Below are 26,435 nucleotides of genomic sequence, written 5' to 3'. Positions count from 1 at the left end.
AGAGATAAATGGAAAAGGTTCACCATTTAGTCTAATAATCAGATGCTAGACCCTTTTTCAACTCCTACAGCTGTTATAGTTCAATACCTTTCCGAGTTGTTTGACGATGGGGCCGTCAGCTTCTACTATTCAAGTCCACTTAGCAGCTATCTCCAACTTTCATAATGGCTTAGATGGCATTCCTCTTATCTCCACCCACCTTTGCAAGACCTTTCTCAAGGGAGTTTTCCATAGCAGACCCCCTATCATGCAGCCGGTAGACACATGGAATCTCTCTCTGGTATTGCAGTCTCTCTCTCTACCCCCTTTTGAGCCTGCTGCATCATGTGACCTTAAATTCCTTTCATGGAAATCTCTGTTTTGGTAGTGGTCACATCAGCCAGACGAATATCTGAGTTACAAGCCTTATGCATCAAGACCCCGTATCTAATCTTCCATAAAGACAGAATATCTCTTCGTACTAATCCATCTTTTCTTCCCAAAGTGGTGTCTTGACTTCTCTGTTTTTTCTTCTATATGTTGCATGCAAACTCAATCTGAGGTAACTGGGAGAAGGGTATTGTGGGTAGCAGCTTAGCTCGAGAGTTTGTGGTGTACGTGAGCTTGGTATTAGGCCGACTCAGTTCCAATGGCTCGGAACTGAACCCATCAGTGATGACTGGAAGAAGAAGATCAACAACACAGATGGAACATTATGGTAAGACATAACTTCCTTTTTCTGCCTTTTGGAAAGTCATATTGTTTTCCTGTATGAGAAAAAGAGGAGGACTGAAATTAGTGAGTTTTTGTAGGGTTAGCAAGATGTGTTGTGTGATCTTCATGGAGTCTGTCTCTGAAGCCCTACAGGTTGTGGTTTGCCTAGAGTAGGCAAAGACTTTTGTACTTTAGTAGAAGGTAGTAGAAATTAGGCTTTTTATGGGATGCTTTGAGCGGTGCTTATTCAGGACTGCATGGAAGAGCACTTCCTTTAGCGACACTAGATTTCTTTTTTAGGCAATGGTGTAAGCATTTCCCCCAGGCGTTATGATACCAGTTTTTCTAGGGAAGACTGAGAAAACCATCACTGGTCCACAGCTTTTGTTAATGGAACTTCTCTTCATTCATGGACAGTTAGGCCATGATTGCTCTGTGTTTTAAAAGCACTAGGATGCATGCTTGTGGAGAGCACAGGTTTGTGGATTCTCCACTATTTCCTATAAAGTTGGATATTCTCTTCACAGTTGCAGCACTTTTTTTCTACATTTTTTACACTTAGGCTTATATTTTCTCTGTGACCATATTTCCTGCCATCCACTAACTAAATGTTTCTGACCACCACCTTTTTTTAACTTAGTTTTGGAAGTATGGTTTGCAACGTTACAGTAGTGCATGTCTGTTACAGTACATTTCTTTCACTTTGACAGCCATTTAATGTGACTTGTCCACACTGTGATGACACATTCTGTGGTCATGCTCAGAGAAAGACCGTCTTTCTGATGCTCTGTTCCTCTCCATTCTAACTGTTAAGAAATTCTATTCAGAGGAAGAGAGAGAGTGCTTCTGATGCTCTGTTCTACATCATTCTGTTAACAGACCATGTTTGTTCCTAAACTATATATGCATGTGGAAATTCAGCTAGTTGTACAGAATTTGTGCCCTGAGTTTTTTGTCTTATTTACATAGTTATAAGTAACATCTAAGTTAATGGACTGTTGGCTGGTGAACTAATCCTGTGGTCTGTAGTCGAGATCTGGCTACCTGTTCCTTTCTGCAGCAAGGCACTTACTGTATTGTGCAAACATAGCTTTTATATTTAACCATATATTTTCGGATTGACATCTATACCTGGAAGAGACCTTGTTGGAAGTTAGATTTTCTCAGTGTAATTTACAGCATTTTTGTTAACCAGTTTACTGAATTATATTGCTTTTGCTGCTTTGTGTATTTCTCATCTCCCTGTTAGAACTTGCATGGCTGTTCTTCATATTGGAACACACAAACCCAAAATGTGTATTATTATGATGTCCTTCCATGTCACTGCTGCAATATTCATCACCTGTGGGATTTCCTTCCAGAGATAGCCCAACGTCCAGCCAGTATACCAAAGCCTTTACATCCTCCCAGCATCTTGCGTCCTCCATATGCTCCCAGCACTGATGTAGGGCATGAAGATGCCTTACATGTGCTGAATGCTCAGAACTTCTTTGCCTCCAGTCCTAACACCACAGTTGAACATCAGTCTGAGCACCCTTTGCTGAGCTGGTTTTTGTTGAGCCATTTACAAGTATATGTCCCATTGGGGTTGCTTCTTTTCGTTTTCTTATATACTAAGCATTATGTCATCCAGGAAGGGAAAATGTCAATGTGGGAGGTGAATTCCCCATAAAGAATGTCACGAGAGGTGTTTGCTTTGCCTAGGTACTTCACACAGTCATACCCAGTGTACTGTTTGGCAGGCTTTTGTGGCCAAAGTGCTTTGCAACTGTCTCTCCTCCCTTTCTATTTATCTTGAGAATCATCATCTCAGACTGTTGAACCAGGGTTCCACGACCAAATCTGCCTGTCCTGAGGTACAGCCATCTCTCAAAAAGAAGACCAAGAAGTCTTGGTCTGATTCTGCTGTTGTCTAGCCTCTGCCGAACATCTCTCCCTTGAAGTAAGTGAAGACCCCAAAGACCATCCGGTGCAGACACCCATTTCTTCTGCCCTCAACCTTATCAGAGGCCAACATGGAACCAGCTTCTCTCACATCCTCTCAGGCAATGCAAAGGTCTGCAGCAAATGTTGAGGGTGAATCATGTCTGATAATTTTCAAAGGGCCTAGGGATTCCTCAGATTCTGGTGAGGGCTGAGGTCCCTGGTACCCTCACTGAGTCTCCTAGGTTAGTCAGAATGGACATCCCACTAAAGAAGAAGCAGAAAACTAAATCCGTTCCTCCCATTGCTAAGGATCTGCAGAGGAAATGGCAGAATTTTACTCCAGCTTGTTCAGTGCCAACATGGCCTTAAGACCACCTTAGGAGGTCCTGATCCAGCTTCTCCTTGGTCCTGTACTCCAGGCCTTAAGACCACCTTAGGGGGTCCTGATCCTGCTTCTCCTTGGTCCTGTACTCCAGGCCTTAAGACCACCTTAGGGGGTCCTGATCCTGCATCTCCTTGGTCCTGTACTCCAGGCCTTAAGACCACCTTAGGGGGGGTCCTGATTCTGCATCTCCTTGGTCCTGTACTCCAGCTAAAAGGACTAGGGAGTCTGATTCTTTGTATATGCCTGTGCATTCCGTGGATGACTCACTGGCCTTCTCCTCACAAATTACCTCTCCTTTAAACTGTGGATCCGAAGAAGAGGATTTCTTGAGTCCTGAATCTTCCTTTGATGAGTTGTCCTTTGGGGACACAGTAGTTCACATGATAAAGTGTTTTAAGTGGGATTGCTCACAAGACTCTGATAGTTAAAAAGAGGTATTATGAGTTTTTGAAGATGGAATCCCCTAAACCTTCTGCTGCTCCGTCTTTGTTGGATACATTTGCAGGTGCTTCTTTGGCTCCTGATTCTCAACCACTGGCCACAGTTTTTATAAAGTGCCTGAGGCCTTTACATACCTCTACAAGTATCCTTCTTCAGACCCCGCTGTGGTCTCTTTCTGCAGACAAGGCATCCAAGCTTTTGCTCTCTTCCAAGCTTCTTCCTTCTGTTCAAGACAACAGGGCTATGGAGAAGTTGGGGAAAAATGCACACTTTTACTACCCTGGCCTTTATGACCATTAATTATCAAACCCATATGACCAGGTATGCCTTGACTCTTACCACAGCTGGGAGGGGGGTTCTGACCTTCCTGACTCTGAAGGAAAGACTGCTTCCCACTCCTTATTAAGTTCCACTTCTCAGGTTGCTCCTCAGTCCAGCAAATGCAGTTATGATGCAGCTGATGCATCCTTTTAGAGCTGTTGCTTCTAATACTGTTATAAGGCTTTACCTAAATGATATTAAGGCCAAGTTGCCAAACTCTCCTTTGGGCAGTCAGACTCTCTTTGGTACAGCTGTTGCTGACTTGTTTAAGACTCTGCAAGACAAAGGTAAAGTAGTGAAGGATCTTAAACAAATCTTTGTTTCTCCCATTCTCAAATTTGAGAGAAACTGTCATTCTAAGGGTCCCAAAGAACACAAACTCGAGGTAGTAGCAAAAATAAAGTTTATGAAGCGCTTTTCGTCAAATGCAATGATTTGTCTTCCTCAGACAACAAAAACAATTCAGTTCAAATTAAAAACAGTTTAAATACATTCAAAGAGTCATGTGACCAAATAATTTACATAATAAATTGTTAACAATTAAAACCATTTCACCCTAATTTCTAGTGACCTCGTTTGTACAATTTCTTATGATTAAAAAAAATTTACAATAAGAACTTTAAAGAAGCTACTGCATAAATTGTACAAATTATATAGGCATATATAAATACATGTAGTTAAATCTAATACAGTTTATTTTCTCTACATTCTGTGCCTGTTATTTTACGGTAAAAACTGGGCACAATATATTGTTTATAATGAAAATATTAAGTAAGGGTAAGTATGAATACCAAGGGACTTTCTTCTTATCTGTACAAGTTCTTAAGTTTCAGGTAAAACTGAGTAGAACATTTCTCATTTAACCCAGGGAAGTGGTGGGCATCTAACCTAAGTTGCCACAGCAACTCCATTTGTTCTAGTAGAAGGGAACTAGGGCCCTATCTAAGTCCCTGCATAATCTGATCGATGGCCCTAAACCTAAATTTATGAGTAGGTTCTTCTTCTATGTGTTTTGCTAACACGTTATCTGTCTTATTTCTCATGATACTATACAAGTGTTTGTATATCCTTTCAGTTTTCTATCAGTTTTTCCTATATAGAATGCTGGGCAGAAGTCACACTGGGCTAGGTACACCATCATTTTTGTATTACATTTAAATCTTTTTTTAATGTAATAAGTCTTATTCCTTATATTAAATTTTTGACCTGTTGCAATAAACCCACAATAATTACATGACTCGCATTTTAACATCCCAGCAATTCTAGTAAAACTGGTATCCTGTATTTCTAGCAAGTTCTTTAAATGTTGGCCCCTTCTACATACAAATCTTGGCTTTGCATCTGTCTTGTTAGCTATATGATGTTCTTCGTGTTTCACTGTTGCAGTCATTACATTTGAGTTATCCTGCTGGCAGGTTGCCCTCAGTCGGCCTGAATTCCAAAGTCATGGGTCCTGCGTCGGTTGCTGTCACCTCTTCCCTGACGTCAGGTCATCAGGGGTATAAAAGATGCAGCCAATGCCATTTTCTTCAGTCTTTCTTGCCGCGCGGTGCCCGAAGCAGAAGCAGTTCGCAAGTGCCAGTCAGCCGACTCCTGAGATTTTCGTGTTTGAGTTTCAAATCCGAAGTCTTCATTAAAAGCTAAGTACCCCATTGGGGAAACTTTTTTCTTGCTCCAGACCGATGTCAGAAAAAGTTAATAATTGTATTTTTTGTGGGAAGCAAATACCTCATAAGGGCTTCCATCCTTATTGTATTCCTTGCCTAGGCCCTGATCACGACGTTGATAATTGTAGGTTTTGTGCCAGATTTAACCAATGCACTATCAAGCGTCGGTACGATTTTGCATTTCATTACTTTGGCCGAACATTTAATTACACAATGCCGTCGGACAGCCATCCGACTACCGCAATTCTCAAAAAACGCAAGGAAAAGGACAGGTATCCGAGGTCCAAAACTGATGATGAGGCTTCTTCTAAGCCAGTCGCCGGTTCTCAGTGAGGCGCTTTCGCAGCCCCTGACGCCCGCTACCTCAGAGCCGCAGGCCGCTTCCGACTCCCATGTGGGGCCGACTAGGCCACGGGAAAATCAAGGTATTGGACACTCGGAAAATATTCCCTCAGATGGGTCTGGAGCTGCTGAGCAGGCATCGGCTTCTGAGGGTGTTTTCAGGCCTACACAGTTATATGTAAAACCGACTTCAGCTTCAAAGTCAAAGACTAAAGCACCACTAAAGACAAAGAAACAAGTGCAGCAATCCCATGGACAGGCCTCCATGCCTAAAAAAAACAGATGCTCAAAATGGCCGAAGACCTAATTACTTTGAACAGGGGTTCCCATCCTCCTCCTGATAAGAGGCCTAGGCAAGAGATAGAATATGAATCTTCAGATCAGGTTTCCATTTCTTCTGACTCCTCTTCTGAACAGGTATACTCTCTTCCTCCATATGAGGATTCTGATGCTGAAGAATCTATCCCTTCAGCCTCTCCTCCTGAGGATTATTCTTTTAGGGAAACCCTGCATACCATGAGGGAGCACTTCCACTGGGAGAGCCAAGATTACTCAGAATCTAAGAAGAGGCTCAGAGACTTTCTTTTACTACCTCAGCACAGGCCTCTTGCTATTCCCCCTGTTTTAGACATTGTAGATTATGTATTTTCAGAGTCCGGCCTGTCTCCTGACTCTTTACCCCCAGCACCTGTTAAGCCAGACAGACCTGCTGCTGACCCAGAAACTATATCTCATGGTCCCAAAGGGGTCAAGGCTTCCACTGCAAAAAAACCCTATCCCCTCTGATAGGGATTCAAGGGCACTGGACAGAAGGAGGAAAAAGGTTTACACTTTTGCTACCTTGGCTGTAAGGGACTTAAATTGTCAGTTTCATATGCTTAAATATCAGCAATACTTAATGTCACTGCTTAAACAGAAAATGATGACAAATCCTGAATGTGCAGAAAACAAGGAAATGCAGGATTTATTGCATGCAGCTGAACAAGTGGGAAAGCATACTTTGCAATGTGGTTTTGATTCTGTGGAGGCCTCTTGCATGACCGCTGTTATGGGTTCTATCATTAGGAGGCATGCTTGGTTAAAGGAACAGAATCTGCCTGATCATGTTAAAGCAAAATTATTAGATGCTGCATTACAGGATGATACTTTGTTTGGTGTTAAGGCAGAAGAGGTGTTGAAGAAGATGGAGGACAAAGTGAAATCTATGCAGACAGTTAAGGATTTCTTACAGGTACAGCCACCCAGATTTAGCAGGAACTGGCCTTCAAAGAATTGGTCCTTTCCAGTGTCAGACAGGCCACAAAGAGGCAGATACAGATGCCCCAGAGGCAGATCCCAGCCCCAAGGCTCATACAGGTCTAAACAATGGGGTGCTTCTACCTCCAAAAGTGGAGAAGACAAATCACAGCCATACAGGAAACAGTCCCAATGACTTTCCTCTGCCAACACCAAGCACTTATCTTTTGGCAGTCCCCTTAGGGGTAAACCTAGCACTTTTTTCACAAAATTGGCACATGATCACCCAGGACAAATGGGTCTTGAATATAGTGTCACAAAGCTACAGGTTCCACTTTCACACCCTGCCAAGGGCAAAAGGTATGCCAGACCTGCCACACAATCAATGGGTAGAGGCACAAAAACAAGTTTCATCCCTCATGGACATTTGGGCCATTCAGCGAGTGCCGCAGCAGGAGCAGGGACAAGGATTTTACTCAAAGACTTTTACTGGTACCCAGAAAGGACAAAGCCTGGAGACCAATACTCGACCTGTCAATTCTAAACACATTTCTGGACATTCCAAAATTCAAAATGTAGACTCTACAGCAGCTTCTGCCCATGCTGGGCAAGAAGGCTTGGCTTGTAACTTTGGACCTAAAAGAGGCATACCTGCATGTCCCAATCAGACAGTCTTGCAGAAGATACCTCAGATTCATAGCTGGCTCAATGCATTACCAATTCTTTGCACTGCCCTTTGGCTTATCTACTGCGCCCTGGGTCTTCACAAAATGCCTGGCACCAGTAATTGCATTTTGCAGACAAAGAGGAATTCAAATATATCCTTACTTGGACGACTGCTTATTCAAGCGGAGAACAAGGACATTCTATTAAAGCATCTGGCGTTTGTAAAAAGATTACTAATTTGCCTAGGGTACACAGTAAACGAAAAGAAATCAAAACTAGTACCCTCTCAAGAGATAATATTCCTGGGTGCAAGCTTAAATACAACTGCCCAGATGGCTTATCTCACACCAGACAAACAAAGGCATCTGACTTCTTATTTCAAGAATGTTGGCAACAAAGGCCCAGTTATCTGCAAGAAAAATTCTTCAGGCTTTGGGCTTCATGGCATCCTGCATTCTGTTAATTCCATATGCAAGACTGCATATGAGGAAACTACAATGGTATCTAAAAAGTGTTTGGACTCAACATTGCCACAGTCTGGAAACATTAATTACCCTCATTCCCTGCCTGCAACAGGAGTTTCGATGGTGGGCACAGGCCTGTCACCACAACAAGGGACAGCCATTCACTTTACCCACAGCCAGGCAGACATTAACATCAGATGCATCAGATTATGCCTGGGGGGCCCACATGGCAGGAAAATGTATTCAGGGCACATGGCTCGCAAGCCAAATGCATCTTCATATCAATCAAAAAGAGATGCTAGCTGTTCAGAATGCCCTGACAGCCTTCAAGAATCTTCTTCATCCAGGACAACTGCTGATAAAGATGGACAATACTACAGTCATGTGGTACATAAACAAGCAGGGAGGCACACATTCCTGTCCCCTTTGCAGACCAGCCATGACTTTGCATTGCCTTGTCAAGTACACCTGCAAGCACAATTCCTTCCAGGAAAGACAAATACTGGCAGACGAACTAAGCAGAAACCTCATGGATCCTTACAAGTGGAAACTGGATCCACAAATCTTCAGCATGATAACAAGGAAATGGGGATGCCCAGACATAGATCTATTTGCCTCCCCTCACAACTGCCAACTACAGAGATTCTGCACAAGGACTTATCACAAGCAAGCATGGAAAGTGGATGCTCTATCATTCAGCTGGAAAACCCTAACAGTATATGCCTTTCCTCCATTGCCTCTCCTCCCCAAGGTACTCCTAAAGGTCAGACAAGAAAATCAAAAATGATACTGATTGCCCCAGACTGGCCCCGCCAGCACTGGTACCCAATCCTAAAGAGCATGTCTCAAGGCCCAGCCTGGACATTACCTCAAATTCCTCACTTACTGACCCAACAAAACAATCGGATCCTGCACAGCCAACTCAGGACCCGAAATCTGGCAGCACGGCGGATAATGTAACCATTCAGAACACACCTCTCTCTAAAGCAGTTATGGATGTTATTTTGGAGGCCAGGAGGCCCAGCACCAGAAAATCTTATGCAGAAAAATGGAAGAGATTCTGTGCTTGGAACCAGGCACAAGGAATTGACATGTTTGTACCAAATATTCCTCAGATTTTACAATACCTAACTGAGATGCTGGACAAAGGCCTATCTTTCTCATCAATTAAGATCCATGCCTCTGCCATTTCAGCTCATTACAATACAGATCCACCTATTTTCTCACATCCACTGCGCGGTATCTCAGAGGGGCCAAAAACATAAGACCTCCAAGGAGAGCGCCAATACCTGCATGGGACCTCAATTATGTCTTGGAAAAACTCACACTGCCTCCTTTTGAGCCAGCCAAAACAGCTGAGATAAAATTCTTATCTTGGAAAACAGCTCTGCTCCTAGCAATAACCTCTGCAAGAAGAGTCTCAGAGTTACAGGAATTAATGGCTGTGGAACCTTTTATAATTTTCCATCCAGACAGGGTTTCTCTGAGGACAAACCCCAACATTTATGCCTAAGGTAGTGTCCAGTGTGGCCCTTAACCAAACCATTTATTTGCCTACCTTTTATCCAAACCTACAGAATAAGGGGGAGAAACTTCTGCATTCTTTGGACATACACAGACAGCTACGTTTCTACTTGGACAGAACTAAAGCTTTCAGAAAGACTGAGCAACTCTTAGTGGCATATGCTGCAGGATCATAAGGAAAGGTTATCTCAAAACAGACTATTTCAAAATGGATAGGCCACTGCATTCGTTTCTGCTATTCAAAACATGGCAAATCAGTGACTAAGGGCATTAGACCACATTCAACCAGAGCAGCAGCCACTTCAACAGCCTTCCTCAGAGGAGTACCAACCAAAGACATTTTAGAGGCTGCAACTTGGACTTCAGTGCACACTTTTACAAAGCACTACCACTTACCTCTCTACTCCAAATCCAGAGCAGGCTTTGCCACTGCAGTTCTGCAGGGCCTCATAGCCACTCGTAATTCTATTTAGACCCAGCCACCCAACCTCAGCTTTCGGATTCAACCCAAGTGTAATGACTGCAACAGTGAAAAACGATGAACACAGTACAGTTGTGTACCTACCATAAATGTAGATGTTCGAGTGTATTCACTGTTGCAGTCCAGGTTACCCACCCACCATCCCCCTTTCATTGCTGGGACTTATCCGTACTTCTCTATTCTATACAACCTATGTGGTGTTTTTGCTTGTAGATGAAGGTAATGTTTACTTTAGTGCATGCATACTTGTTGGCATAATTTTTAGCCTACCCTTTTTGGGGGCACATGACATCTGGGGCAAGAAAAACTGAAGAAAATGGTGTCGGCTGCATCTTTTATACCCCTGGCACATTGACGTCAGGGAGGACGTGACAGCAACTGACACCAGACCAAGACTTTGGAATTCAGGCCAACTGCGGGTAGCCTGCCAGCAGGATAACCCAAGTGTAATGACTGCAACAGTGAATACACTCAAACATCTAAATTTATGGTAGGTACACAACTGTACTGTATCTAAAAGTGTCTGGACACAACATTACCACAGCCTGGAAACAATGATTACTCTCATTCCCTGCCTGCAGCAGGAGTTTCGATGGTAGGCAAAGGCTTGTCACCAAAACAAGGGACAGCCATTCTCACTACCCCCAGCCAGGCAGAGCCTTACAACGGATGCATCAGATTATGCCTGGGGGGCCCACATGGCAGGAAGAGGCGTTCAGGGCACCTGGTCCACAAACCAAATGCATCTACATATCAATCAAAAAGAGATGCTAGCTGTTCAAAATGCCCTGACAGCCTTCAAGGACCTAATTCAGCCGGGACAACTACTGGTAAAGACAGACAACACCATGGTCATGTGGTACATAAACAAGCAGGGGGGCACTCATTCTTACCCCCTTTGCAGACTAACCATGACTTTGTGGGACACAGCATTGACTTACCAGGTTCATCTGCAGGCACAATTCCTGCCAGGAAAGGAAAATACTCTGGCAGACGAACTAAGCAGAAACCTCATGGATCCCCACGAGTGGCACCTGGATCCACAAGTCTTCAGCATGATAACAAAGAAATGGGGACGACCGGACATAGATCTGTTTGCCTCCCCTTACAACAATCAACTAAAAAGATTCTGCACAAGGACTTATCACAGACAAGCATGGAAAGTGGACACCTTATCTTTCAACTGGACAAATCTATCAGTATATGCCTTTCCTCCACTGCCTCTCCTCCCCAAGGTACTCCTAAATGTCAGACAGGAGAAACCAAAAATTATTCTGATTTGCCCCAGACTGGCCACACCTGTACTGGTATCCAATCTTAAGGAACTTGTCTCAATGCCCAGCCTGGACCTTACCTCAAATACCTCCACTACTGTCCCAACAAAACAGTCAGATCCTGCACAGTCAACTCAGGACCCTAAACCTGGCAGCTTGGCGGATAATGTAACCATACAAAGCACACCCAACTCTCAGTAAAGCTGTGATGGATGTCATTTTAGAAGCCAGAAGGCCTAGTACTAGAAAATCCTATGCTGGAAAATGGAAGAGATTTTGTGCTTGGAACCAAGCTGAAGGAACTGATACAGCTGTCCCAAATATTCCTCAGATTCTGCAGTACTTAACTGAGATGCTGGACAAAGGCCTATCTTTTTCATCAATTAAAATCCATGCCTCTGCCATTTTGGCTCATTATAATACAGAGCCACCACTCTTTTCTCATCCTTTAGTAAGGCAGTACCTCAGAGGAGCCAAAAATGTAAGGCCTCCAAGGAAGAATGCCAGTACCTGCATGGGTCCTCAATTATGTCTTGGAAAAATTCACCTTTTCTCCTTTTGAGCCATCTGCTACTGTGGATATAAAGTTTTTATCTTGGAAAACAGCTCTGCTCCTAGCAATAACTTCTGCAAGACGAGTGTCAGAGCTACAGGTTCTCATGGCTGTGGAACCCTTCATCATTTTTTATCCAGACAGGGTCTCTCTGAGGACAAACCCTACATTTATGTCTAAGGTGGTATCCAGTGTAGCCCTTAACCAAGCTATTCATTTGCCAACTTTTTATCCAAATCCACAGAACAAGGGGGAGAAAATTCTGCATTCTTTGGACGTACACAGACAACTTAGATTCTACTTGGACAAAACTAAAGCTTTCAGAAAGACAGAACAATTACTAGTGGCATATGCCGCAGGATCACAAGGAAAGGGTATCTCCAAGCAGGCTATTTCAAAGTGGATAGGTCATTGCATTCGTTTCTGCTACTCACAGCATGGCAAACCAGTGCCGAAGGGCATTAGGCCACATTCAACCAGAGTGGCAGCCACTTCTGCAGCCTTTCTCAGGGGAGCACCAACCAAAGACATTTTAGAGGCTGCTACTTGGATTTCAGTACATACTTTTACAAAACATTACAGTCTGCCACTTTACTCTAAATCCAGGGCAGGCTTTGCCACTGCAGTTCTGCAGGGCCTCATAGCCTCTCCTAATGCTGTTTAGCTCCAGCCCCCCAACCATAGCTTTGGGAATGTACCCAAATGTAATGACTGCAACAGTGAAACACGAAGAACATAGTACAGTTGTGTACACTTACCATAAATGTAGATGTTCGAGTGTATTCCCTGTTGCAGTCCAGGTTACCCACCCGCCATCCCCCTTATTTTTGCTGGAACTTGTCTTTACTTCTCTAATCTATACAACCTATGTGGTGTATTTGCTTGTAGATGAAGGTAAAGTTTATTTTGGTGCATGTATGTTTTATTTACATATATTTAGCCTACGCTTTTGGGGGCATCTGACATCTGGGGCAAGAAAAACTGAAGAAAATGGCGTCGGCTGCATCTTTTATACCCCTGACGACCTGATGTCAGGGAAGAGGCAACAGCAACCGATGCAGGACCCAGGACTTTGGAATTCAGGCCGACTGAGGGCAACCTGCCAGCAGGATAACCCAAATGTAATGACTGCAACAGTGAATACACACGAACATCTACATTTATGGTAAGTGTACACAACTGTACTTTTTTCATTAGTTAACAAGTTCCAGTTCTTCAAAATTACTTTCTTAAGGACAAATGTTTCTGGGCTAAATGTAAAAATAAAACTAGTACTATAATTCTTGTTACTGACATAATTCATATTCAAATTACTACTAGTTTGATCCTCTATTATGATGTCCATATTTCCTTGATTTACAACAGTATTTAGTGCATTTCTCATTTGTAAAATTGGTTTATATATACCTGACAATCTTTTCCTAGTTACTTCTGAAATTAAATCCAATAACAATAGTTCCAGGTATCCTCTCTGCATGAACATCCTTTCTAGGTGTTCACATTCGTTGAAAAAGTCACTCTCAACTGTCGTCATCCTAGCTGCCCGAACTAAGTGGCCTTTGATGACTGACTTTTTTTGATAGTAAGGATGTGAACTTGTAAAATATAAAAATGTGTTAGAATAAGTTTCCTTACGGTAGATAGTTGCTGCATAATAATCTTTCTTTTTTAATCTGGATATCTAAGTAAGAGATAGTACTGTTGCTAAAGCTGCTTGTAAATTTCAAACAGTTACTACTCCACTACGTTCATAGCTCTTGTTTCATCTCCCTTAAAGATGATAAAAATATCATCTAAAAAACGTGCGTAATAGTGGATAGATTCCATTAAGTTAACATCAGAAAAGATGTTTTGGTGTTCCCAGTGGGCCATGATTAAGTTGGCAAAACTGGCACCCACTGGTGAACCCATAGCTATCCCAATTTTTTTGTAAAAATATCTCGTTTTCAAATGCAATATAGTTGTTCTCAAGTATTATAATAAGAAGTTCTTCCACGATTCTAATGTCTGTTGTAAAGGCATCATATTTCCGCATCATAGCTAAAGTTGCTTGGATTCCTTCCTCATGTGGTATTGAGCTATAAAGGTCACATACATCAACTGTTAAAGTGTATTCACTATTAAATGGTAGCTGATTTAAATCTGCTAAAAATGTCCAGGAGTCGCTGTTAATTTGTCTTTCTTGGCTTACATATTTTTTCAAGATGTTATCAACTACTTTCACGCTGGCATATGTAATAGACTGTCTTGCATCTACAAGTGCCCTCATCGGTGGTTCAGCTATATTTTTATGGATTTTAGGTACTCCAAAGATCCGTGGGATCTTTGGGAAAGGCATTGTTAAATAATTATAAGTTTTCAGGTCGATTATACTTTCTATAAACATATCATTTAGATAGGTGTTGATGTTACGATATGCTCTGTGTAGTTCATTGATGCTGACCTTCAAATATGTTTGAGTACTTAGTGTTCTCTGCATTTTCTGTTTATAATCATTTTTGCTCTTAACAACTAAACCTCCACCTTTGTCTGGTTTGATTAATCTAATAGGGTAATTTCTTAAGTCGAGTAATAACTTGTGTTCAACCAAAGTAATGTTATTAGTACAGTTTTGATTTTTGAATACATCCCTAATGTCTAGTTCGTTCACATATTTCATCAAATACAAACAAGGTGGGATGCAGGGGCGGGTTAAACGTGCTAGAGACATACAAGTTGCTATTTAGGCTATTATTATTACCACACATAATGCTTAAATTGAGTTTCCTCACAAAACATTTAACGTCCAACAGTACTCTTGCTATATCTAAATGGGTGTTGGAACATATGTCAGTCCTTTTGCTAACTCTTGGCTAACAGTACTGTTGGAATAGTTATAAACTTTAAAGTCACCTGTTTTGTTGTAGGTGATAGTAAAAGGACTTTGATTCTGAGCAGTAACTGTCTCATTTATCTCTTTTGTTTCACTTTCCCTCGATTATTGTATGGGTTCTGTTGGTTTACTGATCCCGGATTTTTGTTCTGATTCTTCACCAAGTGAAAATATTACCGGTTCCTTTGTGTTACTGATGCATATGAATTAAACCTTTGGCCATTAGCAGTAAAGTTATTTCCAAAGTCCGAATATTGCCCTACGTTTCCTTCCAAGTTGCTATTACTAGTGGATGGTGTTTCAAAGTCTACTTCTTCCCTCTGTATACTGCCCCCAGTATTAGGGTTCGATGATGTTACATTAGCGAGACTCGTAGAGTTCCATACTTGCGAAGGGGGCGGGTTCGGTAGGCGCTGCCCCTAGCATAGTCTAATCGGTCTCGCTCAAGTTTCTTTAGTTTTAAGTTTTTCAGTTTATCTATTTGTTGCCCAATACTGTTAAAAATTCTGTTATGGTCATACTGGTAATGGGAATAATCAGGGTGACTCTTGATGTCTAAATTCAGTTCGGTATCTTTCGTCAGAGTATCCATTTGTAATTTATAATGTTTGTTCATTAAGTTCATTAACTCAATGTCTTGCCGGTTAAATAATTGGAGAAGTTCTTTATGGAAGGCAGACCCATTCTCCAAGCCCGTGGGAAGCTGCCATGATCTAAGTCCCTTTGGAACTTTGTTAGAGGTACAACACTCAGTGAAATAAATTGTTTCTAATTGCAACTTTTTGTATTTTAAAAGTTTATAATCAAGTTCTTTTAGACTATCAACTAACTTATATTCATTTCCTCCAGCCGGTGGCACCATTGTTGTTTCTGTACTTGCCTTAATTAAAGTTGGTCTGTCTTGCAACCCGGCAGAAATATCTGGTGTCCCGATAAGCCCCGAGGAAAGGTTGGTGTCAGCAGTTTATATTAAATTATCATTGCTGGTGCCATTCGCTCCATACCCCACTCCATTCAACTGTGTGTCAAGTTGTGTGGGTTGTCCCAATTGGCCTTGGATAACATTAAGTCCCCTTGGCGTTGTACTACCGTTTACAGTAGTTGGAACAAGTCCGTCTCGTTCCTGGCTGAGACTATTAGTCTGTGTTTGACATAAGGTTTCCACTCGTACTGCGAGGTCGTCTAGTCGCTTAGTTATAAGTCCTAGAAGCAGGGGCAGGTTAACTGTCTCGGTTGGTATTTGTGTTGATTGTGATCTCATATCCTTTGAGTTCGCTTGTCCTTCAGATGCCATCACAACAGACATCTTTGGACAGTCAGACTCTCTTTGGTGCAGCTGTTGCTGACTTGTTTAAGACTCTGCAAGACAAAGGTAAAGTAGTGAAGGATCTTAAACAAATCTTTGTTTCTCCCATTCTCAAATTTGAGAGAAACTGACATTCTAAGGGTGCCTTTTTACACAGGCAACTTTGTCAGGCTTCTAAGGGGAATAAGGTTCCTAAACATATTTTTTTCTGATAAACATACCCAGACTGCTAAAACTCAAAAGCCCCCTTTTCAGGACAAATCTGCCCCCATCTGACATATTTTCTCCCCTCAGCTAGGCTCCCCTGTCCCTCCCTGTCTGTGCACGCAATAACTTGAGGTTCTTGGATTCTCTCCATTGTCCATCATGATTATTTTATGGTATGTAAATCCCCTCCTTGCTTCTCAGGTCTCCCCCAGCCTCCTCCAGACCTACTTCATCATTTCTCACATGTTCATAGATTGGCTAGGCTTAATTAAAATGGGTAGCCTAGTACTAATTACCCCATGTGAGAATCAAACCCTACACCTTGTGACTATAAGTTAAACACTTTAACCATTATGCCAACCTCTCACTCCTGCAAAGCACTGTGAAGTTCTGCAGGATTTACGGTTCTATCTCTGACAACCTATTTCCAGTCTGTGCTTCCCTTTTATCTAATTTCTGCAAGGGAAGTTCTCAGAATCTTGGGGTTTGTGGCATCTACTATGCCCTTGCTCCCCTTTCCCAAGATTCAGATGAGGAAACTTCATTGGTACCTAAAGATGGTTTGGCTCCAACATTGCCACCCTGTGGCATTTCCAGTTGCATCGGTGACTTCAGCAGATTTCCATTAACATGTGACAACCTTTTCAGACGTCTAGCCCTACTCAGGAGCTTTTCACACACACTTCTGATCTGGGATGGGGAGCCTCCTCCAACACTCTGAAGGTTCAGGGTCTCTGGCCTCTTTATCAGAGGTTAAATCATATCAGCATAAAAGAAATGAAGGTGCTCATTTTTGCTCTGTAGGCCTTCCATTCTTTTTGGTCTCCAGGTCCTTTACAGGTCTTTACAGATAACACCACACCCGCGGTACTGCAATAAATGGGTGCAAGGTCTTGTCTGCTTTGCTGACTAGGCCTTCAGACTTGGGATTTAGCTGTCCACTTTCAGATAACTCGTCAAGTGGTATCCATTCTTTCAGAACACAGCCTTGTGGCAGGCTACCTGAGCAGGTCCAGGACGCAACCTCACAAATGGATGTTTCACAGACTGGTGTTTCTGGACATAGTACATTGGTAAGGTATTCCTCAAGTAGATCTTTTTGCCTCCCTTCTGAACAGGCAACATCCTTGCCTTTTTTCCAGAGTCTCAAGTCCTCTGACTTGGAAGGTGGATACCCTGTCCTTTTGTTGGAAGGGGATGTTTCTGTATACGTATCTTCCTCTTCCTGTACTTCCCAAGGTCCTGCACAAGATCAGAAAGGACTTTCCAAGAATCTTGCTGGTGACTTATTTTTGGCCCAGACAGCACTGGTCCCCCCCTTCTCTTTCACCTAGCCAGGGGCAATCATTACAAGTTACCTTACTAGGTGGATCTGCTCATATAACACAAGGGGTCTCTCATTCACCCTCGCTTTTCCACTCTTCACTTGACACTTTGGGTGATAGGATGATAAGATTTTGATCCCATTCAGACACTGCTTTTCTGAGGACATTTAGAGTACTGCAGGAGGCCAAAAAATCCTATATGGCTAAATGTAAAAGATTTTCTGTTTGGTGTCTTATGCATCACCAGGATCCCTTCTTAGTGGGTGGTCCTTTGGTCCTTTCTTTCTTGTGTGAACTGTTCCATGCTGTGGCATATTCTTCTATTAAAACTCACTTGTCAGCAGTCTCTGCTTGTCTGTCTTTGAACCCACCCTTGTCCTCTCAGGATCAAACAGTTCCTTAAAGGCATCTTTCATATCAGGCCACCAAGGAAACCTGTTCCTCCCTGTTGGTCTGGAAGATTTGACTCTGCCTCCTTTTGAGCCTCACTGTACCTGGAAGACTGTTTTATTAGTTGCCCTTACTCAGCCAGGAGAGTGTCTGATCTGCAGGCTCTAATGGCATCTCCTCCCTGTTTGATTTTTCATTGAGTCAGCGTGTCTCAGTGTACTACTCCTTTTGTGCCTGTGGTGGTCACTGAGTTGTCCCTTAATCAGTCTGTCCAGGTTCCTTCCTTTTTTCCTTCTTTGCAGTCTGTTGATGAGAATGTTCTTCACACCTTGGATCTACATAGGCACCTCTGGTATTATTTGGATAAAACAAAATATATCTGGAAATCTGAGCAACTTTTCTGTTTCTTTTCATTCCAGGACATTCTGTTTGATGGTTTCTAACCAAACAATCTCCTCCTGGATTTCTAAGGCCATTTCCTTTTTCTATTTAGTAAATTGCTTTTGGCTTCAGTTTGAACTCATTCTGCAAGGGCAATAGCCTTTTCTGGGGCTTTCTTCAAGTGTTAACTATATCCATCCTTGAAGCTGCTACTTGGTCCTCTGTCCACACAGTACAAATTGGACATCATTTCCAGAGCTAGGGCAGGATTTGCCAGGGCATGCCTTCATGGGTTTGTGAAGAGCCCCCTGTGCCTTCCTCCTTCCATCCTTTTCAGTAGCTTTGGTACTCTCCCATAGATGATAAGTACTGCAACAGTGATATGGAAGGGTATAGTGTAGTTGTGCAAAGTATTGCTCTAACAGTATATTTCCATCTTTTCACTGGTGAAGTATTCAGTCCTTTCCTCCTGCCCCTTTATCTTTCTTCTGTTGGTAACACTGTGCTGGCTGAGGAGTCTTTTCCTTCTTGGCCTGTTTCACTTTCCCCAGAGATGTGCATTTTCTCCTTCCTCCTGAGGTTGCTCCATTTCTCCTGGGATACTTCAGTTCTGAGTATTGAACATGTGTACATCACCTTTATGCCCTACCCCTGCATGGGGAGCATATGTCTGACATATGATGCTGAAAGGATGTAAAGGTTTGGAATACTGGCTGGACATCTGGCTGTCCTTGGCAGGAGATCCCATAGGTGATGAATACTGCAACAGTGAAAAGAAGGATATCTTCTGTTTTGGCAAGATTTTACACCACTATACATCAACTGGTTACAGTAATTTCACATGATCTCTAAGCAAGTATTTGTCAGTGTGAAATCTTGGCTTGCACTAAAGCTGAACTGTAGCTATAAGGGTTAAAGTTGTATAGCGTCAGTAAAATACAAAAGTATGAGGCAGTTGACAAGTAGAAGTCAAATGCAGCAATCTGTCAGGACATTAAAATGTGCAATCTTGGAAAGGTTTATCAGTGGAAGATGGTATATATTTTTGTTGTCCTGAGTCATTTTTTCATATTCCTGCTTATGTGTTTTGTTAGCTGTGCTGACTAGCAAAGGTAGACAGTGAACAGGACATCATTGTGTTGACCAAACATCTTTAAGCACTTTTGCTGATGTTCATCTGTAGTGTAAACAGCATTCTGCACTGTCCTAGGTACTTGCTGTAGAAGTGCTCAGGTATGTGATGTACATTTTTGTGGCTCATGCCTAACTTAAAGGATAAGTTGTGAAACATGCTTTATTGGGACCCCAGGGCGTAGTTTGTGACCTACTGGCATGACTGATGTAGATTAAAAATCTGTAAATCAGTTAACTGTTTTGAAATGAATGACCTGGATTTTGACAGAAACTGGCTCCTTTTTTTGTACTGCCTAAAAAAAAATCTACTTAAATTTTCCTACCTGATCATTCTGAAAAAAATTATATCTGATGTTTGACATTGTGGAAGGCCAGCTCTGTACCCACATTTAAAAAGTCACCCCTCTAAATGCATCTCCTAGACCGTAAGGGACAATGTTTTATATAGTTCAATTCAATGCTGAGCAGATGAAAAATTATCTTAGTGCTCCTCTCCCCAGTTCTGCCCTTACATCAGGAAATATTTGGAATGCTGCTGTCACTCAGACAAGTCAGACCGTGACTGGGAGGGTGTTGCATGTGGCTTCAGGGTCTCTAAACTCCTTATTTACAGCTAACAAACCCATTGTATGCCCTAGACTAAGCTTCTTAGGCTTATTTGGCTCTGCCCTTAATAAAAGAGTGAAGATTAGGAAGTACAGGCTTGAAGTCACTAATGGAAAAGTGCAGAGTGTTGCTGTACAAACCTGGAGCTTTCGACTCGACTGGTAAAACATAAATTGAGGAGACTGACTCAGAAAACTCAAAGAAGGCCACAGAAGTAGTCAAAAGAAGATGATTTAAACTAGGTAATAGAAAAATAAATTGCAGTGAGCAAATACATGGCCAGATTCATAGACAGCTGGTACTGTATGTACAAGAGGCAGTGTGATGGTCACATCTTTCACTGATCGTGAATCACAGCCCTGGCCGCTCTTCAGACAAGTGCCTGATGCTTTTAAGCCACTGTTCCAGAAATGTGAAGCATAGAGCGCATTCAGTTTTGTGCACATGGTTTATGGATTGTCTGATGCACACATTGGATGTGTGCTATTCATAAACAACATTTTTGGAATGTACCTCTTGCCACATGCATTGCATGCTATTATATAGGGCTGTCAGCATCGGGGGGGATGTCTTTAAATGACTGAACACAGTGTGGATCATTCTGTCAGCCACTGTGACTGAAGGTGCACCTCCTGCAGCCAGAGATAATGTGGTAATAAGTAGGGGCTGTGTTTTTGCCGAATGGTATGATGATACATTTTTTTTTGCATTTAACTTCAAGCCATAACTTTGGCACCAGTCATTTATTGTTGTGAGACCCTCTTGAAGTATGTTAACATCATTTGAGGAGTCAATGACAGCACCCAACTTACAGTCGTTCGCAAACTTGGTCAGCCAGAGGCCTTTTGTCTTTGCCTGGACCTCTGAGAAGTAGATGCCAAACAATAGGGGTCCCAGGACTGATCCCTGGGGGACACCACTAGTGACAGGTCTGCCATCGGAGGTAGTGGAACCTGTTTTAACCTTGTGGGTCCTCTCAGTGAGCCAGTTGGCCACCGACATGATGAGATAGAGATTTACACCAAGTTCTGTTAACTTTTTGATGATACCTGAGTGGGGGATTGTGTTAAAGGCTTTGGCCAAGTCAGGGTAAGCTGTGTGTACTACTTTCCCTCATCCATTGCCTTGGTGACAGTCTCAGAGTCAACCGGGTTCAACAGGCAAGATCTGCCCTTGATGAATCCGAACTGGGTGGGGTCAAGTGCTTGGAGATTGCCTATGTCCTTGTTTATGACGTCCATAATAGTATGCTCCATGGCCTTACAGATCAGACTTGTCAAGCTAATGGGGCTGTAGTTACCAGGGTCATGGAGTGAAGCCTGTACTTAGGCTATAGTTGAATAGGGTGCTCAATGGTGAAGCTAGTTCTTGATGGAGATGTTGCAGAATACAGCCTGGGATATTATCAGGTCCCATGGAAGCTGTGTTCTTTCATTGGATAGGGCCTTTAACACTTGATCTACAGAGATGTGAGGTGCGGGGCATGTGTCAGGGATGTCGAATGGGCCTTTGGGGGGAACAGGGGGGTGAAGTTTGCGCTGAACCTATCTGCTAGCAGGTTGGCTAAGTCAACAGGATCAGTGTAAGTGGCACCATTAAGAACTAATTTGGAACAAACCTGGGCTTTTGCCATGGAGGATTCTGACATAACTGAAAAAGGCTTTGTGGTTAGCCTTTGTTTCGGAGGCTAGTTTTGATTCATAATTAACTTTGGAGGTTTTCACTAGTGATCTAATTTGCTTGTTGAGGCTAAGGAGGGAGTTTTTCCAATTGGGATTTTGTGCCTTTTTACCCTTGGGCAACATTTCTTCCTTTTGTTTTAAAGCCTGTTGATAGAGGATGTCCACCACATATGTTTGTGTTTCTTTGAGGAGCAGGTTTTAGTTTTGCTGGGAATGGCTGAGTCCATTCCGTTGTACAGGTGCTTGTATACTGCAAAGGCATACTGTTCAGCATATTTGTCTGCATTCTCTGAGGGGGACAGTGGTGTGAAGCTACTGATACCCTCCCTTAGAAGGTTGTAGTCGGTTTTTGAGATTTTGGAGGGGTGGATGGGATAGACACTTTGAATGAGACAGATCGATGGTCTGATGTCACCAGCGAAGAACTTACTATGGGGATTGATTTCCTTCCTCTGTTTGAAAAGGGGGTACAGCCTGAGGGTGGACATTGGCAAGGTGTAAAGATACATCTGCAACTATAGTAAAAAAAAAAGTCCTGGTACAGCTCCCCGCAATAGAAAGTTACATCAGAAATCAGACTTATTTTTATAAACATATTGAGCTAGACAGCTAGCTTTCTTAAACCATAAACAGTACACAAGACAAGATGGAACCACAAAAATCTCAATCAGTTGCATTTTACATTAAAATAGTTGATCTAGGGAAATAATCTGATACTGATTACATTAAAAAATAAAACTAGCTTCTGACTAGAAAGAAATGTTTTCAGTACTGTGCGTATGTGGGGGGGGGGGGGGAGAAATCTCAAAATCTTTTTATTAAGAATTGTTGCGGAGGGAATTATGGCTTGTTAGGTGGAAGTAACAGCACCAAAAGGGCATGAAGAAAATAAAAGTTAAATATCCCAAATCTAAAATAATGCAAGAAGAAAGGAGAGGTTTTGATAAATGTGATTCTGTGAGCCTAAGCAAATGAGTAGGTAGGAAACAACAGAACCGTAAAGGTGGATAGCATACTTTATTATGAGGCCCACATTCAAATAGCTGTCAAACTGGATACTGTAGACATATGCTATTTCATTGCAGCATATGATGCCCGGTCCAAGTGAAAAAGAATGACCCATGGAGGACATAATAGTTGTTACATGACATGGTCCAAAAAGTGGAATATTTGGTATAAGTTAATCTTTTGCAAAACACAGAAGTTAATAAATCCATTCCCTTGGCAGACAAGAAGTGTCATCACCAGAAAAAGTGATGTAAAACGATTTTATAGCTAGAAGATGATGGAAACAGAAGCAAGATGGTTGGTGGACTGTGCGATTTCATCTGCATTTGATGAGGCAGATGTCCTTCATGGATGCATCTGCAGTCATAACAAATGGGTAGTCCTGCGGGCAGGGCGCCCTTCTTCAGTCGCCCGATTCCAAGTCTGGGCCTACTTCGCCGATGTCGCGATTTCACGCCATCTCTCTGTTGGCTTCGTAAGCGTCGGCCATTTTCTGTAGTCCTTTCTTTCGCTTTTTCTTCAGCAGAAATAGCGCGCAGCAGAAGCAAGGTGCGGCCGAGTTTCCTACCACCTAATACTACTACTACTTCGAGAGACTACTAAAGCTGAAGACCAGACTGGGACCTTTTTTCTCCGGCGTCAGAAAAAAAGTAAAAAAATGCAAGTTTTTAACCTGTGAAACAACACCTTCATAAGGATTCCACCTCGCCCACCTTGTTTGTTTAGGCCCAGACCCGTCCTGCCGCGCTTATGTTCATCTTCTTCTGCCGAAACGCTTGATCGCGGGGTCGGAGTCATTTGAACAATCGCCTAGAGATTTTGGCTATGCAGTTTTTCATCCAGATTTTCAATTAAAACATCCGAAAGGAGACACCGACACTACAAAACAAACGCAAAGCTGTTCACGCTGATTAACAAGGTTGAAGTCGTCTCGGTCAACAACCGAAACCGTCAACCCTCAGTCAAACCCGAGCTACTTTCACCCCCGAAAACCTGCTACTTTAGTGCTGCCACCGAGACCTCCAACTTAGCCTACTACTGGGCCCGGAACTTGATTTATTACTGACCATCCTGACGGGATATCTGACACCCCCAGTGACAAAGTTTTGTGCCTCCTGTTTCCACCATGTCCCAGGTACCCCATAAGGCTCCTGCCCAAAACTGTCTATCACCTTTGCCAGCATTGCTACACACAAAAACCCTAAAAACTCTCAAAGGCTTTCCTACTCAAGCAGAGGATGCTTAACACCCCAGAGAGGATTTTCATAGACAGAAAAGGCAGATCTCAAGAAGCCTCCCAGGACAAGGCCTCACCCCTCAGACCCTACAGACTCCAGAACTTCTCGGTTCTGTTGACTACTCCCCAGCCCGAGTACTCTGATGATCATTTCTGATGAAGACTCTGGAGATGAACCATTCCTTCTGAACCCACCATGCTGATGAATCCATTCCGGGATCCTCTACTCCAGTTGAGAGAAGAAAGAAATGGCAAGAACACAGGATTTCTCAGACCAGACAAAAGCAAGGCCCTCCTGCACCTTGCACTTGTGGCTCCTTAGCCATGCCTTTTTTACCTCAGCACCTGCCCTTACAATTTCAGGGGATGACCTCTTCAAATCTGATTCTTTACCATGATGCCTGCAATGCTCCTTTCAGGGCCCCCATTTGCAACACTCATCCCCACCTGCCAGGCCTAAGGCAGTAGCTTCAGCTCCCACAAACCACCCTCCTTTTCCAGGGGCCAAGATCTCTACTAAAACCCAGGGGCAAAACCCAGGGAAGCCTGGTCTTCTACAGAGAAGGCAAAACTAAGGCTTCACAAACACTTAGACCAGATAGAATAAAGGATCAGTTTGCCTAACTCTCTCTCTCGAGTTTGATAAGATCAAGAGTTCACAACTATACATGGTAAATAACACAGTTTTGAAGAGTTGTCATAGAACAAAATGGTAGAGAACCTTTAGATAAGAAATATATTTTAGAAATGGTACTAAACTATGATGGCACACAGGTTTCCTGGTTTAAAATGGCTATGAGCACAGGAGGGCTTAAAGAAGGCATGCATGTATGGCTGACTGTCTAGAAGGCATGCATGGCTGAAGCTGCTGGATGCTCCTGATCAGGCAGTAATGCTGACTGTGAAAGAGTCCGTCAACAAGTAATGCAAAAACAAGGGAGAAAAAATCTGTCCAAGAAACAGTTATTCTTGGCAATCAAGAAAAAAAGGTTTAAGTTAGATGGCCTGAGCACCCAAATCGGTAGTTCAGAAGTTGGCGGTGAAAAAAGGAGGCCTGTCCAGACTAGAGCAAAAACCAATCCCAAAGGTATAGACGCCTGGAAGGCCCAGTCAATAACCAGCTTCATATCTATGACAACAGTGGCAAGAACAGGACAGTCACAGTGACTAATCCCTCAGGGCCGATTGTAAAGGATATTCACTACAACACAGCCACAACACCACAAAAGACAGCTCATTTTCAGAACAGTGCACAATATCACAAAGACAAGTTCACAAACCACCACTATACAACAAGGACAGGTTCCACTTAAAACAAAAGCACCAGTAAAAAAAGGGACCTCCAACTCTACCCAAGTTCCAAAAAATGGGAAGAAGAAAAACCTAATGTTCAGTGCAACACACCTTACAGAAGCTCAAAACCAGTAAAAAAGACACGAAACCAACAGGAGAGCTGAAAGAACTGGCAGTTAACCAACAGGGCAAAAGGTTTTCTTGTTCAACTCGCTCTGTCCATAACAAAAGAAGATTTGATCGCCCACTCTCGAAATGTTCCCCTTGCAAGAAAATTTCTTCATGCCCAAAATTCCAAAATGCTATAACTCTAGATCTCACTTCATCCTGTGCACGGAGTGTGCATGCTTAACTCTAGATCAAAGATCCATTCACCTGCACTGTTCATCTGCGCATTAGATCTTTAGGAGCTTTGGTCAGACTAACGCTTCACATTATCAATTCTCAAAATGCCTTTTTGCAGATATTGCTATACTGCGGCTAGAGGGAACCCAGTCAGCTCCATATCAGCAATTGCTACAAAGGGGGCTATGTCTATAGACAACAAGCTGACAATCAACTACTGCTCAAAAGCAGACAACCTTGGCGTGCTTACAACTGGGATTGCAAAACAACTTAGCAAGGACAACAGATCTGGGATACACAAGAACCTTTTGCATAATCAGAATTTTTCATGCCAGAACAAGACAAATCAGCAGGTGCAGAATTGGACACAGTAAAACAAATGGCATTCTGACTGGCAGAAAAAAGAAGAACATACTAGCTAAAACAAATAAACATGCAGGAACAAACTAACAATGGCATCTAAACCTGCATTCCTTCATCAACAAAACAGACATATGAATGTCTGCCCAAGAAAATGACTGAGGTGGTATCTCACAGTGGTACTCTAAAACAAAAAACCTCAGACCAGACACACCTACAGAAAAGAAATCCCAAAAAAGCCTGCCCATGCTCAAGTCAAACCTGCACATTTGCTTTCAACAGGTAGAAGGTTAACTTGACCTAGACACAAGGTCTA

The 26,435-nt window shown here is 42.6% G+C and overlaps 1 protein-coding gene across 3 annotated transcripts in view; it reads left to right on the top strand.

The window, feature by feature from the left end:
• Positions 1-26,435, top strand: part of GPAM (glycerol-3-phosphate acyltransferase, mitochondrial) — a 921,522-nt gene that overhangs the window by 657,693 nt on the left and 237,394 nt on the right. The gene's annotated exons all lie outside the window — the stretch shown is intronic.

This window comes from Protopterus annectens, chromosome 14.part0 (assembly GCF_019279795.1).
Source record: "Protopterus annectens isolate FY-2018-M chromosome 14.part0, PAN1.0, whole genome shotgun sequence".
NCBI classification, from domain to species: domain Eukaryota; kingdom Metazoa; phylum Chordata; order Ceratodontiformes; family Protopteridae; genus Protopterus; species Protopterus annectens.
The sequence above is the reverse complement of the archived record's forward strand: the minus strand, read 5'-3'. Positions and strand labels throughout refer to the sequence as shown.